Consider the following 13,671-nt stretch of genomic DNA (forward strand, 5'->3'; position numbering starts at 1 on the left):
ATTTTGGGTCCATGGATTCTCCTGATTTAACAGTGAACTTGCTGTACCATATAACAGGCAAAGACTTATGTAACTGTAATACACGTTTAAACAGATATCTACAAAGAAAACAGACTAATATTAACGCTACAATCAAACCTCCTTGAAGACAATCAAATTCTGTATAAGATTCTATTTCAGTCTGAGTGCAGTTCATTATGTTTCCCTAAGTTTCAGTGTTAAAGGAGTGGTTTCTGATTTCTACTCAGTCTCTGTTCTTTTATTTATTCTAGTGTGGTAAATCCAGAAACTGACTCCTTTATGTTTCACAGCTGTGTTAGTTACCAGCAGTACCGTACAGAGTCTTCTCTACCACTCTTTCAAAGTTTGTCCTTTCAGGTCCAAGGACAGACTGGATCTCCAGGTCAGAAGGAAGATACATACAGTCACATCCAATGCCACAGGTGCTTTCTCCTGGATATACCTATGTAATGATGAGAAAGTTTTTCCCAAAGACAACATTTATTCGATGAGCATTTGGGTCCCCAAAATATGCATTTAGATCAGTTTCTCCTGTCAAGTTTACTGAATAGGGTCTCCCATATAATATTTCAAAAGGGCTTATTTTTTCTCTTATTCTTTAAGTAATGTGAATTCTCAGAAAAATAATTAGCAACACACCTATCCATTTTAAATGAGTTCCCTGTCACAATTTAGCTAATTGCCTTTTTATAGATTGATTCATTCATTCTTTCTAGCTTTCCACTAGATTGAGATCTCTAAGGGGCATGCAAGTCCCATCTTACCCCCAGAAGAGTAAAAATAGTCCGTATTATTTCTGCTATAAAATGTGGAACAGCCAAACCTTGGTATGATTTTATTCAATAATTTCTTTGCTACTTCTCTAGCTTTGTTGGTCTGGCATGGGAAAGCTTCAGGCCATCTAGAAAATTCAGAAAGATTAATTTACCAATATAATCCCGATACAGGGAATTGACAATTAACTGATTAACACTTAAAGAACTAACACTTGACACTTAGAGAACTAACCCTTAGCCCACATCACTAGACTTAAAGAGCCAACAGAGAGCTAACCCTTAAACCCGCATAGCCTTGCTTAGCTTTGTGTAACTTATTGTACGAGAAACAGGAGTTCGCTGATGCCTTGCAAAGATAATAATCCTTGGGTGCATCCTTGAGTGAACTAGATAACAGAAACTTGGGCACAGGACAGAAGATATGCCAGTTTTAACCAACTCAGCAGTCTGAGTCCTAACCAACTCATCACACTAGACCAAAGGTGACCGTGTACAGAGAAGAGGACCCGGGTTCAAGATCACTGCACAGCTGCAACCAGGAGGAGCCAGAGGTGGAGACTATGGAAATGGTCTCCCGGAACTCATTGTAATAACTGCTTTCTCGGGGACAGGTTATGAATATGTATAGGCATTCCTAATACTTTCATGAATATGTAACACTTTACTGTATTTAACCAAGCTCACAACTACTGTAAAAACACACATCTTGGGCGGAGCTATCCCCTGTGCGTCCGGCGTCATAAATACATACCTTCTTTACAATCTCAAGGGTTGTAAGGTCATTTCCACGCCTCAATCCCATAAAATTCCCTCTCTTTTACCTCTCCAGATGGGAGCTTAAAGCCTATCTTACAACTTTGCATTTTAGGTCCAATTGCATATCTTTTAACATTTGTCCAATTTGGTGAGCCTTTTTAGGTTTTAGAAGAGCTTCTAATAGCTTCAACATTTCTTGCTCATGTTTGATAGGTGACACTCGTGAAGTCAGAAGTCCTCTTTCTTTACATATTGTCCCATGTGCCTCTGTACAATTCCAAAAGCATATTTAGAGTCTGTATATATTAACTCGCTTATCTTGTGGCTTAGGTTCCAGTCAAAACAACAAGGTCAGCTTTCTGTGCTGAGGTATTTGATGGCAACGGTTGTGTTTCTGTTATGTTGTCTAAAGTTCGGCTTTTTGCCATCTTGCCGTTTTGCAGAGGTTTTGCAGAAGGCACATATGAGATCGGTGAAAAAGATCCAATGAGAAGCAAGATGACCCCAAACTGAAAAATCGCCATTGGACTGAATCGTGGTATGAATGGTCTGTAAAGATATAAAAGTCTATGGTTTTCTATGCTCGGGTTGGACCTCTGTGCAGGTACCCAGCTTGAGTCAGCCCTCCTGGTATTCTACTCCATTAATTATTTTTTTTTCTGAGAATTTTGTTTCCTGAAAGTCTGCTCTGCATACAATTATCACACCTCGCCTGAAAGTTTGCCTTCAGAGCTCTAAAATACAGACTCTGGAGCAAACGGTTATCAGGGAGGGAAGAATCCTGAAAGTTTGCACTGCATGGGATACAGGCCTCGCCTGAAAGTCTGCCTCCGGAGCTCCAAGTCACAGCCTTTGGAGTGAACGGTTATTAGGGAGGGAACGGGTACAGGCACCTGGAGAGAAGGTAAGCAGCATTTGGCTTGACATATTTCCCCCATGCAGTAAATAATAGAGTGAACCTGCCATCGAACTCTTTTAAGTTGCACTTCTCTTTGATAAATCTAAATATTGTTCTGCAGTAAGCAGAACTCTAAATTACTCCCCCATGACTGGTCCTCAGCCTATTATCCCCTAATAATTTTTCAGGTAGGCAGTGATGAAACCAAAAAGGGAAAACTAAAGACAATCAAGAGAGACTTCAGGGCCTTGGGATGCATGGTCAAGGGATCACGAGCACAAGCACTGTTCTCCAATCTCCCCACAGTTGCAGGATACAACGAAGAAAGATGCAGGAAGACCCACCAGATCAATACCTGGTTGCAGGACTGGTGTCACTGGCAGAATTTTGGGTTTTTTCATCATGGGTCAGCTTACATGGCACCTGGCCTGCCAGGAACAAATACGACACACCTGTCTCAAAAGGGGAAAAGAATCCTGGGGCAGGAGTTAGTAGGATTCATTGAGAAGGCTTTAAACTATATTTGAAGGGGGAAGGGGAGGAAACCAGGTGTGGCAGAGGCATACCCAAGGGTGACATGCCAGCATTTGAGGGAAGTGCTAGCAAGGCCCTTCTGTCTGCCGTCCCAGTGGAGGCAGGGGATGGAGGCATCGAAGAAGGGGGGCATAGATGGAGCAGACCTTGACTGACAATCCAGACTGATCAATAAGTATATTCCATCCCATTAGCGTCATGCTTCATATTTAAGGGAGAGTCAGGATCTTCTGGTCTCTCTCTTTGGCTCTTTGCTCTCGGAGACCTGTTCAGGGCATTTAGTTCAGTCTTTTTGCCATCCTGCTGTTTTGCAGAGGTCTCTGAGCCTTTTCTGCCTTTTTCTCTCTTTTTATTAGTATTTTGTTATTTTATTTAACTGTGTTTATCTCAGTCCAAGTTTCTCCCTTCCCTTTTGATTCTCTCCCCTATTTGCAGGGGTGGGGAGGGGGTGAGCGGCTATCATGGTTGTATTGCTAGCTTGGATTAAAAGAGAACAGTACATTATAACGGGGAGGTAAACATTGCAGAGGATCCCATTGCTGGGATTCCTCCTTTTTTACCTCCTCCTCTTCCACTTTTAGCAGAAAGAGGTGCTCTGTCTTTTTCAAAGTACAATGTATCCAGCAAGCTGCATAACCTGACTCCTCTTGAGAGAAGGGCGTTTTTTGATTTACATACAAATTTAGATCTTGGCACAGCCAGTCATCATCAGATCTGTATTTTGGCAAAAATAACTTCCGCCCTGTTATGGGCTCCTTTGTTCAGACAAAACCACAATAATTTATCATTTTCTTTTTATCCTTCTTTTTTTTACATGACATGTCTCCCCAGTACCTTAACATCCTCCCTAATGGACTGTCTGGAGGAATGTCATCAGGGGTTTTTCCTTTATCCTCCCTAGGCCTAGCATTTTTATATCCCATTCTGAGTCCCAAGGCTTCTCTTTCACTTTGTCCTTCCGCCTCGTCCTTCTCCGTCCACAGATCCAGACTCTGCACTTGCTTCGTACTAAAAGTAGTATGTCTATATCACTCACACACAAAAGCCTCTCAGAATGCCCCCCCCTCCCCCCTCGGTAATATTTAACAGTCCATTTTTTTACCTTGGTTCATGCACGGATTTGCCTGGTCGCTTGGATTATGCCTACCACTTTTTCCTTTCCCCTATCATTTGCAGGGATCCACCTTCTTCAATACAGTCTCGGGATTTCTGTCAGTCCTTCCTGGAGTCCCTACTGACGAGCTACAGAACCATTGAAATCAACAGGGCCTTCAGCATCAGGGACCCCCAAGATGATGACTTCGACTCCCGTGCGAGCCCCCAAACTGTAAGAAACTATTATCTTGCCAATATAATAGGCTCAGGTAGGATCTCTCAACAAAGCATATTTTGTTAACAATTTTGCAAGACCAGGTGTTCTACCTAAGGTAGGCACACCGAACAGGGCTCAAGCCCCTGTTTATATTCCCCTAATCCCAGCCACAAATTCCCTCTCCTGTTTCCCCACCAGTTAGATACTCCAGGGTTTATAGCCTATCTGACGCTTCCCGGATGTCCCACCTCTGTTTACATCTCCCACTAATCTAATTCTAATGACCCTCTCCCCTTATTTTTTCATTTTAATTTAAGGTATGATTCCTTGGTTCTCTGACTATTACCCACCCCCTGACTTAACTTTTAACCATGGAAACGGGTTTGCACTAGCGCATTTCTGAGATTTTGTGCAAAAAGACTTTGTTTTACATTCAAGGTCTGATAGTCCCGGATGACTCAGTCCTTATCTGCTGGGCCAGGTTCCAGATTGTGGATTGCGAAGACAACATTCTTTCCTTAATAGCTCCTTGTGGGAGATTTGAGGGATTTTCTTGAGGTTGTTGTGTGGATGGGTTTCTATTAGATAGAGATTTATTTCTGAACTAGCCAAAGGAATGTCAAGGCCAGCCCAAAGGTTGAAAGACAGCAGTGAGACTCGGGCGTGTGGACAGCTCGTGAACATGGACAATATCCAGTCAGCTAATGCATGCTTGCAGCGTGGACGCGTGATCAGGAAATAACTGCATATATAAGGAGGCTTGTTTCTGTAATAAATGGCTTCGCTTGAATTCATATTGGATTGTGTGGAGTCCATGATTTTTCGCCCTCGCAAGTGGTGATTCCGATGTGATCCATAAGGAGAATTTACGGAAGGGGGACGACTGCTGTGGGGAGCGAGCCCCAGCTGGAATGGCCCGGCTGGACCGTGACCGGGACGCAGTCTGCGGGCTGCGTGACTCCTGATTGATCGCTACAGAAGCGACAGAGGAGGGATAAAGGATCCGATAGCATTGCAACGGACACCCAAAGAGGTGAGCAGCTGGGGGCGAGAGGAGATGGGGCAGAATATTTTTAAAGAAGAAGAAGAAATACTGCAGCTCCTCTCGCATATTCTCTCTAAGAGAGGGGTGAAGTATGAGGAGAGTAACCTCAAAAGACTATTAATTTGGTGTTGAGGCAATGGCTTTCCTGCTGACGTGTTAGGAGTTTTTCAAATAGAGACTTGGGATAAAGTGGGAACTGTGTTGTGGAAGGCAATCGGTCACAGTGAAAAAGATATTCTCGGCCTTGTAACCACCTGGAAACTGATAATTACTACAGTGAAGCAATTAAAGCCTGAAAAGACTGTTACAAGCATTAGTGACTCAAAACCTGAACTTTGGGACGATATAGGGCAGAAATTATGGGATAAAGTCAGCAATGGAGATAAAGAAGCTAAATCATTAGTAACTACATGGAAGCTTACAATCACTACCTTAAAAGATCTTAAGGCTGAACGGTCTGCTGCTGCTGGAATTTTTGCAGCGTTGCAGCCTGTTAAGTATCCTGAAAGTTGCTGTGAAATTTACCCGGTTCGTGTCTTTGATACCCTCCCTATTCCATCCCCTGCTGTGCTTTCGGCACCCCCGATAGTTCAGCAGTCCGGGGCGGGGGGAGGAAAAATGCCGAGCGGGTGGCCTCCTGTACCACTGTCCAACCCTGGTGAGAACAACAAGTCCAAAGGATTGGAGTCGGACGATTTGCCTAAAGAACCTGTGAAAGCTGAGAATGCTAAGGTCGTGAACAAGTGTACTATCAGTCCTTTTACCAATTTGTATCTGCCTTTAATGCCTTTTAACCCTCCAACTTCCACGAGAGAGCAGAAGGAGTCACTGGATAAGAACTGGGCAACAGAACTGTGTGACAGATTAGATCAGCTAACAGCGAGTGAATCCAGCAGTCGGCAATGCGGTCATGATGATCGCGACGGGAAAGGGGGTGCTCCTGGGGACTCGGGTTATACAAATAATTATGATGCTAGAAAGTATTGGCGAGAATGTGCACTGTTCCGAACCCCCCCATTACCAATGATTCTCCAGCACCGCTCAAGTCCGCATTATCTGAGGACTCGGATGAGGATGAGGGTCTGCAGCATTTTCTTGAGAAGTTAAAGGAGTATGTGTACGTGTTGCCCCAAGATCAGATAAAAACTATGAAAGACTCAAGCAAAATTAGACCTATGCAATGTAACAGCTATAGATCATTTAGAATGGAATGATGGGGACTCGTTGAAAGGGGCAGGTATCCCCCAACTCTTGGAACAGACACTAGTTGACACACCACAATTACAGGCACGATAAGTTTCTGAAATCCTGAGGCAGTCAACAGACCTTGCATATCAAGCTATAGTAGAGGTGTCTGAAACCAACAAAGCAGCCAAATCTTTTATAACTACTATCAGGGTCCCAGTGAGAATTACATGCAATTTACTGACCATCTTCAAGAGGCCATCAATAAGCAGGTTGAAAACTCAGAAGTTAAGGAAGCACTGGTGTTGAAATTAGCAGTAGAGAATGCTAATGTTTGCTATCAACGTGTTATTTGCGAGTTTTACAGTACATATTATATGCTTCTGTGTATTGCCCCTCTGAAAATCAAGCAGCTTGTCAGGAATGTGAGTTAATTGTTTCACTGGTTGTTGTTAGAATTTTTTCTTTGTGGTATAAGTACACCGTAAAACTTTCTCCCCACTTTTCCCACTCGTGCTGCAAGCAGCCCTGTGCTTCCCCCCCTCCCTCCCTCTTCTCATGGTTTTTACTTACGAGATGGGGTCAGGAATGACTGCTTTCAGTCGTGTTCCTAAGAAATCGGTATTGGGAGGTGTTTTAAAACATAGGAAAGCACTTGGATATTCCAATATCCAGACTTGCACAACTCTGTGATAGGCTGTGTCTCATCTCGATGTGCTGGATTTGGCTCTTTTGTATGCACATCAAGTAAAGAATCCTGGTTTTGGAATAACAGTTGTAGCACACCAGATGAGACGCTAATAAAAACCTTGCCCAGTCCAGCTTGCTGCAGCGGCGGGGGGGCGGGTGCTGATTGGGCTCCAGCGCGCACTGACCTGTTTTGTCAGGGAGACCCAGCGGTACCTCTGCCTGGCTGAGCAGTAGGCGGTTCAAAGGTGCAATGCAAAAATTGAGATATTGTCTTGAATTAGTGTAACTGTGATCCATCTGCATATTTGAACTTGGTATTTGGTTTTCATATCTAGGCTCAGTATTTTAATTTGCATATTTCTATTTGGTACCAAAAGAATTTTGTTTGGGGAGATAATTACAAAATGGGAACCGGTTCCACTGCTAAAATTCCACCTTGCTCCCCCTTAGGATGCATCCTTACACATTAGAGTAATTGCTTATATTGTTATCTAGTAACTTTGAGACCAGAAAAGAATTTAAATTGTCAAACTCTGCTTTGCATTGAAAAAAATTTGCCATAAAGCCCTATACCTCTCTTGGGTCAAGATTTGTTAAGCAAATTGTAAGCTCAAATAACGTTTTCTGAGAATTCTGTTTAGTTGCATGTCTTACAAGAAGCTGCTTGGATGGTGCAGATCTGCTTGTGCAAGTGAGGAATCTCCAAGGAAATTTCGAATGCTGTATTTCCACTAGTATTAACAGCCAATGTTTCGATAAAGCAAATACTACACTGATAGATCTGAAACAGGACGTCGATCCGGTAAGGGAAAACAATATCCAATAAATATGACAGCTAAAATGGAGTTGGAAACTTTGAGGAATAAATTTATGACAACCTTACAGGTTGACTGCATTTGATTGGACTTGCAGATTTGTCTGTTACATGTACCATTTGTGAAATTTAATTTTGATTTTTTTATATGCAATCTACATCTTTGTAAATTGCACTAGCTCATTTTCTTAACAGCACAGCTTTTGGCATGCATAAATGTAAAATGTAAATTGCTGCAGAACCTGCAAGTCTTTAACATCAGGTCACAGACCATACTTGTAGTTGGTCTGATCCTACATACTTGCACACTTTTTGTTGATGGTTCAGGGAAGTCTCATAAAGCTGTAGTGGTCTGGCATGAAGATAACAATTGGCATCATTCTGTACAAATTACTGAAGGTTCAACCCAATTAGCAGAACTTGGCGCAGCTTTACATTACTTAGAGCTTTTTAAGGAGGAACCTCTAAATTTGATTTGTGATTCTGAGTACGTAGTCAAGGTCCAACGCATGTATCTGATTCTGAACTGGTTTGTTTTTGTTTGTTTTTTGTTTTGTTTGTTTGTTTGTTTGTTTGTTTTTTGTTTTGTTTTGGTTTGGTTTTGGTTTTGTTTAAACAAAAAGGGGGGAGAAATAGGGAAAACACCACAAAACCAATTGTCAAAAGCATTGTATGTAATGAATCACTTATATCTAAGTGGTGCAGCCCAAATTTTCCCTGTGATGTTGCAAGTATGACCCAAAACCATGCTAAATCAGAAAGAACCTACATTAGTTATGGTCAAATCACTAGTTAACGGTAAATGGAAAAGGCCACATCAATTGATAACCTGGGGAAAAGGTTATGCTTGTGTCATTACGGGCCAAGGATTGAAGTGGATTCAACAAAGATTCAACGGATACAGACGGACAGGAGGGAGATAAGTTGTGAGGACTGTTTCAGATGTAAACCATGGATCCTAATTCAGTGTTATGGATGCTCACAGACCTGGTGGTCTAGAAGCCTATTTGCAAGCAGGTGGTGTACCTTCTGTGGAGAATGGCAATTTGAGCAAACAGCAGGAGAGTCAAAAGGATAATATTACACTTAGATAGCAAATGCAAAAATGAGGTAAAATTATGAGACATTCCTACCATAGTATCTACTGCACTCCTTCTCCCTAGTCTAGCAGCTGGTAAAGCTTTAGGAGACATATCAAAGTTAAGCTATTGGTCTTTTAAACAGGCTAATCTAACTTCTGAGATACTAACTCAATTAATAGTAGATGTTGATGGTGTTAGGCATGTTACATTTCAAAATCGTGTTGCTATAGATTTTTGTTGTTATCGTAAGGACATGGTTGTGATGAATTTAAGAGAAGGATGTTGTATTAACTTGTTTAATCATTCTGGATCTATGCATAGTATTTTAGACAAACTAACCCAGCACGTTAATAAGATTGTCATAGTAGAATTAGGGTTTGACAAATGGTGGGTAGTTGTTTGATCTTATTATGTAAGGCTTAGCTACATTATATGTAACTGTAATCATTGTTGTTAATCATATGTTGTATGCTGCAGTGTATTTCAAAGATGATTCAGTGCGTTGTAAACAAGGCTTGGCTGGTTCAAAAACAAAAAGGGAGAAATGTGGGAGATTTGAGGGATTTTCTTGAGGCTGTTGTGTGGATGGGTTTCTATTAGATACAGATTTATTTCTGAACTAGCCAAAGGAATCTCAAGGCCAGCCCGAAGGCTGAAAGACAGCAGTGAGACTCGGGCGTGTGGACAGCTCGTGAACATGGACAATATCCAATCAGCTAATGCATGCTTGGAGCGTGGACGCGTGATCAGGAAATAACTGCATGTATAAGGAGGCCTGTTTCTGTAATAAATGGCTTCGCTTGAATTCATATTGGATTGTGTGGAGTCCATGATTTTTCGCCCTCGCAGCTCCTTACATATATATATATTACAAGAGTAAAGCAAATATATGTAAATCACAATTTACTACAAATTTTCAACTCATGAAGCAAGTATATACTGTGTGCGCATCCATAAATATATTATCTGAGGTGTTACTGGTATGACACTCACAAATCACTCCCAGGAGTGGGGCTAATGGATTATGTGAAAAAAAAAAGTCTCACTTCAAAGATGATCCCATCACAGAGTATGGAGTTAGCCAGGTGTCCCCAGTGAGAGTCTGGTCTGTATGGGATATTGCCTGCAGAGAGGCTTTTGCAGAGAAGCTCATTTTGGGTAGATAGTGAGTTACTTTTTATATCTTTTTGGTGTAGATACATAAATGGGCGTAGGACATCAGTTCCCACAATTCTTGTTAGTGACTCCTATATTCCTGGTAGGTCAGTTCATTATCACAGAATCACAGAATCACAGAACGATTAGGGTTGGAAGGGACGTCTGGAGATTGTTTAGTCCAACCCACCTGCTAAAGCAGGTACACCTAGAGCAGACTGCACAGGAATGCATCCAGGTGGGTTTTGAAGGTCTCCAGAGAAGGAGACTCCACAACCTCTCCAGGCGGCCTGTTCCAGTGCTCTGGCACCCTCAAAGTAAAGAAGCTTCTCCTCATATTCAGATGGAACCTCCTATGCTTCAGTCTGTGCCCGTTGCCTCTTATCCTATCATTGGGCACCACTGAAAGGAGTCTGGTCTCATCCTCTTGACATCCATCCTTGAGATATTGATCAGTATAAATAAGGTCCCCTCTCAGCATTCTCTTCTGCAGCCTGAACAGACCCAGCTCTCTCAGTCTCTCCGCATAAGAAGAGTGCTCCAGACCTCTAACCATGTTTGTAGCTCTCTGCTGGACTCCCTCCAGTAATGCCTTGTCTTTCTTAAACTGGGGACCCCAGAACTGGACACGATACTCCAGATGTGGCTTCACCAGGGCAGAGTAGAGGGGAGGATAACCTCCCTCAACCTGCTGGTGAAGAGAAGCTGCCAAATTAATGTATACTGTGATTAAGTTATAAAAGACATGCCCATCATTAACCAATTGTCATGATAAATGCTTTATGACCATCTGCAAAATGAGGGGATATTTTTCAAGTTTTAGATCCTTCTGCATGACAAGAAGGAGACAGAAGATTAAGTAATATATTGTTTAGAAGCAGAGTGCTTAGTTTATATTTAACTAATAATTAATAGTTGTATTGTAAGTAAGAAACTAAACAATTATAACTAACATCATCAATTATTTCTTAGTATAGATGTTTTATATGTCAAAATTTTCAAAAATTGTAATGCACATGTAATAATTATGTGAATATAAGCAATGCAAGAGCATCCAGTCGCTGGGGCACTTATGGAGGATGATCCCCAGTGTTCCCCAGCGCTGATAAAATAAAGAATGTCACTTAACAGTATAATTGACTCTCCTCTTAAGTTTGTTTCTCCGTTTCAGTTGGCGAGCCAGGCAGGAGAACCCACTCTGCCCAGCTGCAGGACCTGTTGAGTCAAGGACTCTCTTGGGCACCCCCGGAGACTTCTCTGGAGAGACTCCTCATCTCAATCGGATCGCTGTGGGGACGGACAAGGACCTCTGGTTAGAAGGCATTCTTTTTAAAAAAAAAAAAAAAAAAAGAAGTCATGTGCAGGATAGCATATACTGGGTTGCTAGCACCTTAATGGTATACTGTAGTTGCTGCGGAGTGGTTTCTGTGGAAAACTTACTCTGCTGTGATTGTTGTGGTGTAAAAACTTCCTCTGCTGAAACTGTTGTGGTGTAAACTTCCTCTGCTGAAGTCGTTGTGGTGTAAAGTCAGCTCTGTATATAGCTGTAAAGCATATTGTAGTTTTGTTTAATTCTTAGACACACCTTGTTTTTGGTTGTACACTTTAATGCCTAAAAATACAGTAGAAGCTGCTGTAGTTTTAACTTATAAGGAGTGTGACTGTTGTGAACCCATCTATGTTGTAAAGTGTCCTAATCGTACTGCTGAGTGTTAAATAGATTTCAGCTGTGTGCCTGAACTGTTTTGTGTTAATCATAAGTTTTGGAGAGAGTGGGATAAGCTTGGAGTACAGATTGTGAGGATTGTATGTCGTGGATAGCTTTTAGTATTATCTGTGGAGTATTGATATAAGTATTAATACTCCTAGTTTGTATTTGTTATAAGATGAGCTGTGTTGTTCTGTATTAAGCATAATAGGAGGACAGTATAGTAGTGCTGAGAGCCCATTAGGGTGTATTTTAGCTCACAGGAAAGAGATTGAGGAACCACCTGGTGATAATGTGAATAGAGAAACCTTGAAGAAATATTATAAGCAGTGGCCATTGTATAAATTAGATGATGAGGAAAAGTGGCCTCTTAAACTTTGAGTTATAGTACTTAAATGTATTCTTGAAGAGAGAAGGAAAATAGAGTCAAGTTATGTATATTGATATATTTTTCACTTTGCAAAATCAGAGTGGCAGAAAGAATGTGGTATTAATTTGGCACCACAGGATCCTTTTGTTTTAACATTGGAAAAGGAGCTGAACAAAATACAGGGGAAGCTGAAACGATGTTGTTCAGCATATAGAATAAGACAGAAAATTCCCCTGAAGAGAGGGGAGGATAGTACAGAAGATTATGTGCCCCCGGGGGCGGAGGGGGGGTAGAATTGAAGATTATGTGCCTTTACCTTCCGAGGTGGCAGATGATGAAGCTTTGGAGAGAGAAGAGGAGAACAGGGAAAATAAATTGAGTTTTTAATTGATACTGGAGCATTTTATTCAATTTCGAATCAGGAATTGATACCTTTAGATAAAGATGTTGTAACAGTAGTGGGAGCTACTGGCCAATGTGAGAAAGCTTTCTTTTTATAGACAGTCAAATATAAATTGAGAAAACAAATTGTAATTCCTAAGTTCTTCTATATGCCTGAGTCTCCAAAACTGTTACTAAAACAAGACCTATTAAAATAATTGAAAGCAATAATAATATTCAAACAAAGTGAAATTCAAGATAAAAATCTGAGATTTTAAATTTGGCAGTGATTCAAACTGACAAGCAAAGCCAGATACCTCAGGAAAGATTGGATCAAGTATTTCCAGGGGTATGAGCTTCAAGAGTTTCCGGTAAATCAAAGAATGCAGAACCAGTGAAAATTAATTTGAAACCTAGAGCTGTACCAGTCAGAATCAAACAATATCCTCTGAAATTAGAAGATAAAGAAAAAAAAAAATCAGTAACTTCCTGCAGTTTAGACTGCTGATAGAATGCGAGTAAAGAAACAAGATGGTAAAAGCTATCAAGTTAGCGCAAGATTTGAGAGTAATAAATAAAATTACACCCAATAGTAGCTAACCCTTACACATTGTTAACCAAATTATGAGACAATCACAAATAGTTTACTGTGTTGGATTTGAAAGACGCCTTTTCTGTCTTGCATTAGACAAAGAGAGTCAGAAGCTTTTTGCTTTTGAGTGAGAAAATCCCAATATTGGGAGAAAAGCCCAATTAACCTGGACCATGTTACCCCAGTGACAAGAACTTGAAGCCTGGGAAGCTCTTCCAGGAAATGGGACTTTGTTATCTCCTTATAGCCACAAAAAACAAAGAAGATTGTGTGCAATGGACTGTAAGTTTACTAATTTTCTGAGATTAAGTGAGTATCGAGTTTCCCAACAGAAAGCCCAGATGATACAGTG

The 13,671-nt window shown here is 41.2% G+C and overlaps 1 protein-coding gene and 1 long non-coding RNA gene across 3 annotated transcripts in view; one reads left to right on the forward strand and one right to left on the reverse strand.

The window, feature by feature from the left end:
• The window catches only part of LOC135577050 (lens epithelium-derived growth factor-like), a 67,438-nt gene extending 65,756 nt beyond the window's left edge, over positions 1-1,682 (reverse strand). Inside the window, exons 1-2 of one of the 2 annotated variants that reach the window (XM_065044694.1) lie at positions 1,549-1,682; positions 334-463 (exon numbers count right to left, since the gene is read on the reverse strand). The gene's annotated coding sequence lies outside the window, so the exon portion shown is untranslated. Of the gene's footprint in view, positions 1-324; positions 467-1,548 lie in introns of those variants that run through there. The other variant, XM_065044693.1, reaches the window with a different exon arrangement.
• The window catches only part of LOC135577052 (uncharacterized), a 37,746-nt gene extending 27,820 nt beyond the window's left edge, over positions 1-9,926 (forward strand). The window contains exons 2-4 of the long non-coding RNA XR_010468656.1: positions 1,997-2,457; positions 4,162-4,312; positions 4,736-9,926. This is a non-coding gene — a long non-coding RNA (uncharacterized LOC135577052). The remainder of the gene's footprint in view (positions 1-1,996; positions 2,458-4,161; positions 4,313-4,735) is intronic.
• Positions 9,927-13,671: the final 3,745 nt, after the last annotated feature.

Source organism: Columba livia, chromosome W (genome assembly GCF_036013475.1).
Source record: "Columba livia isolate bColLiv1 breed racing homer chromosome W, bColLiv1.pat.W.v2, whole genome shotgun sequence".
In the NCBI taxonomy this organism is placed as follows: Eukaryota; Metazoa; Chordata; class Aves; order Columbiformes; family Columbidae; genus Columba; species Columba livia.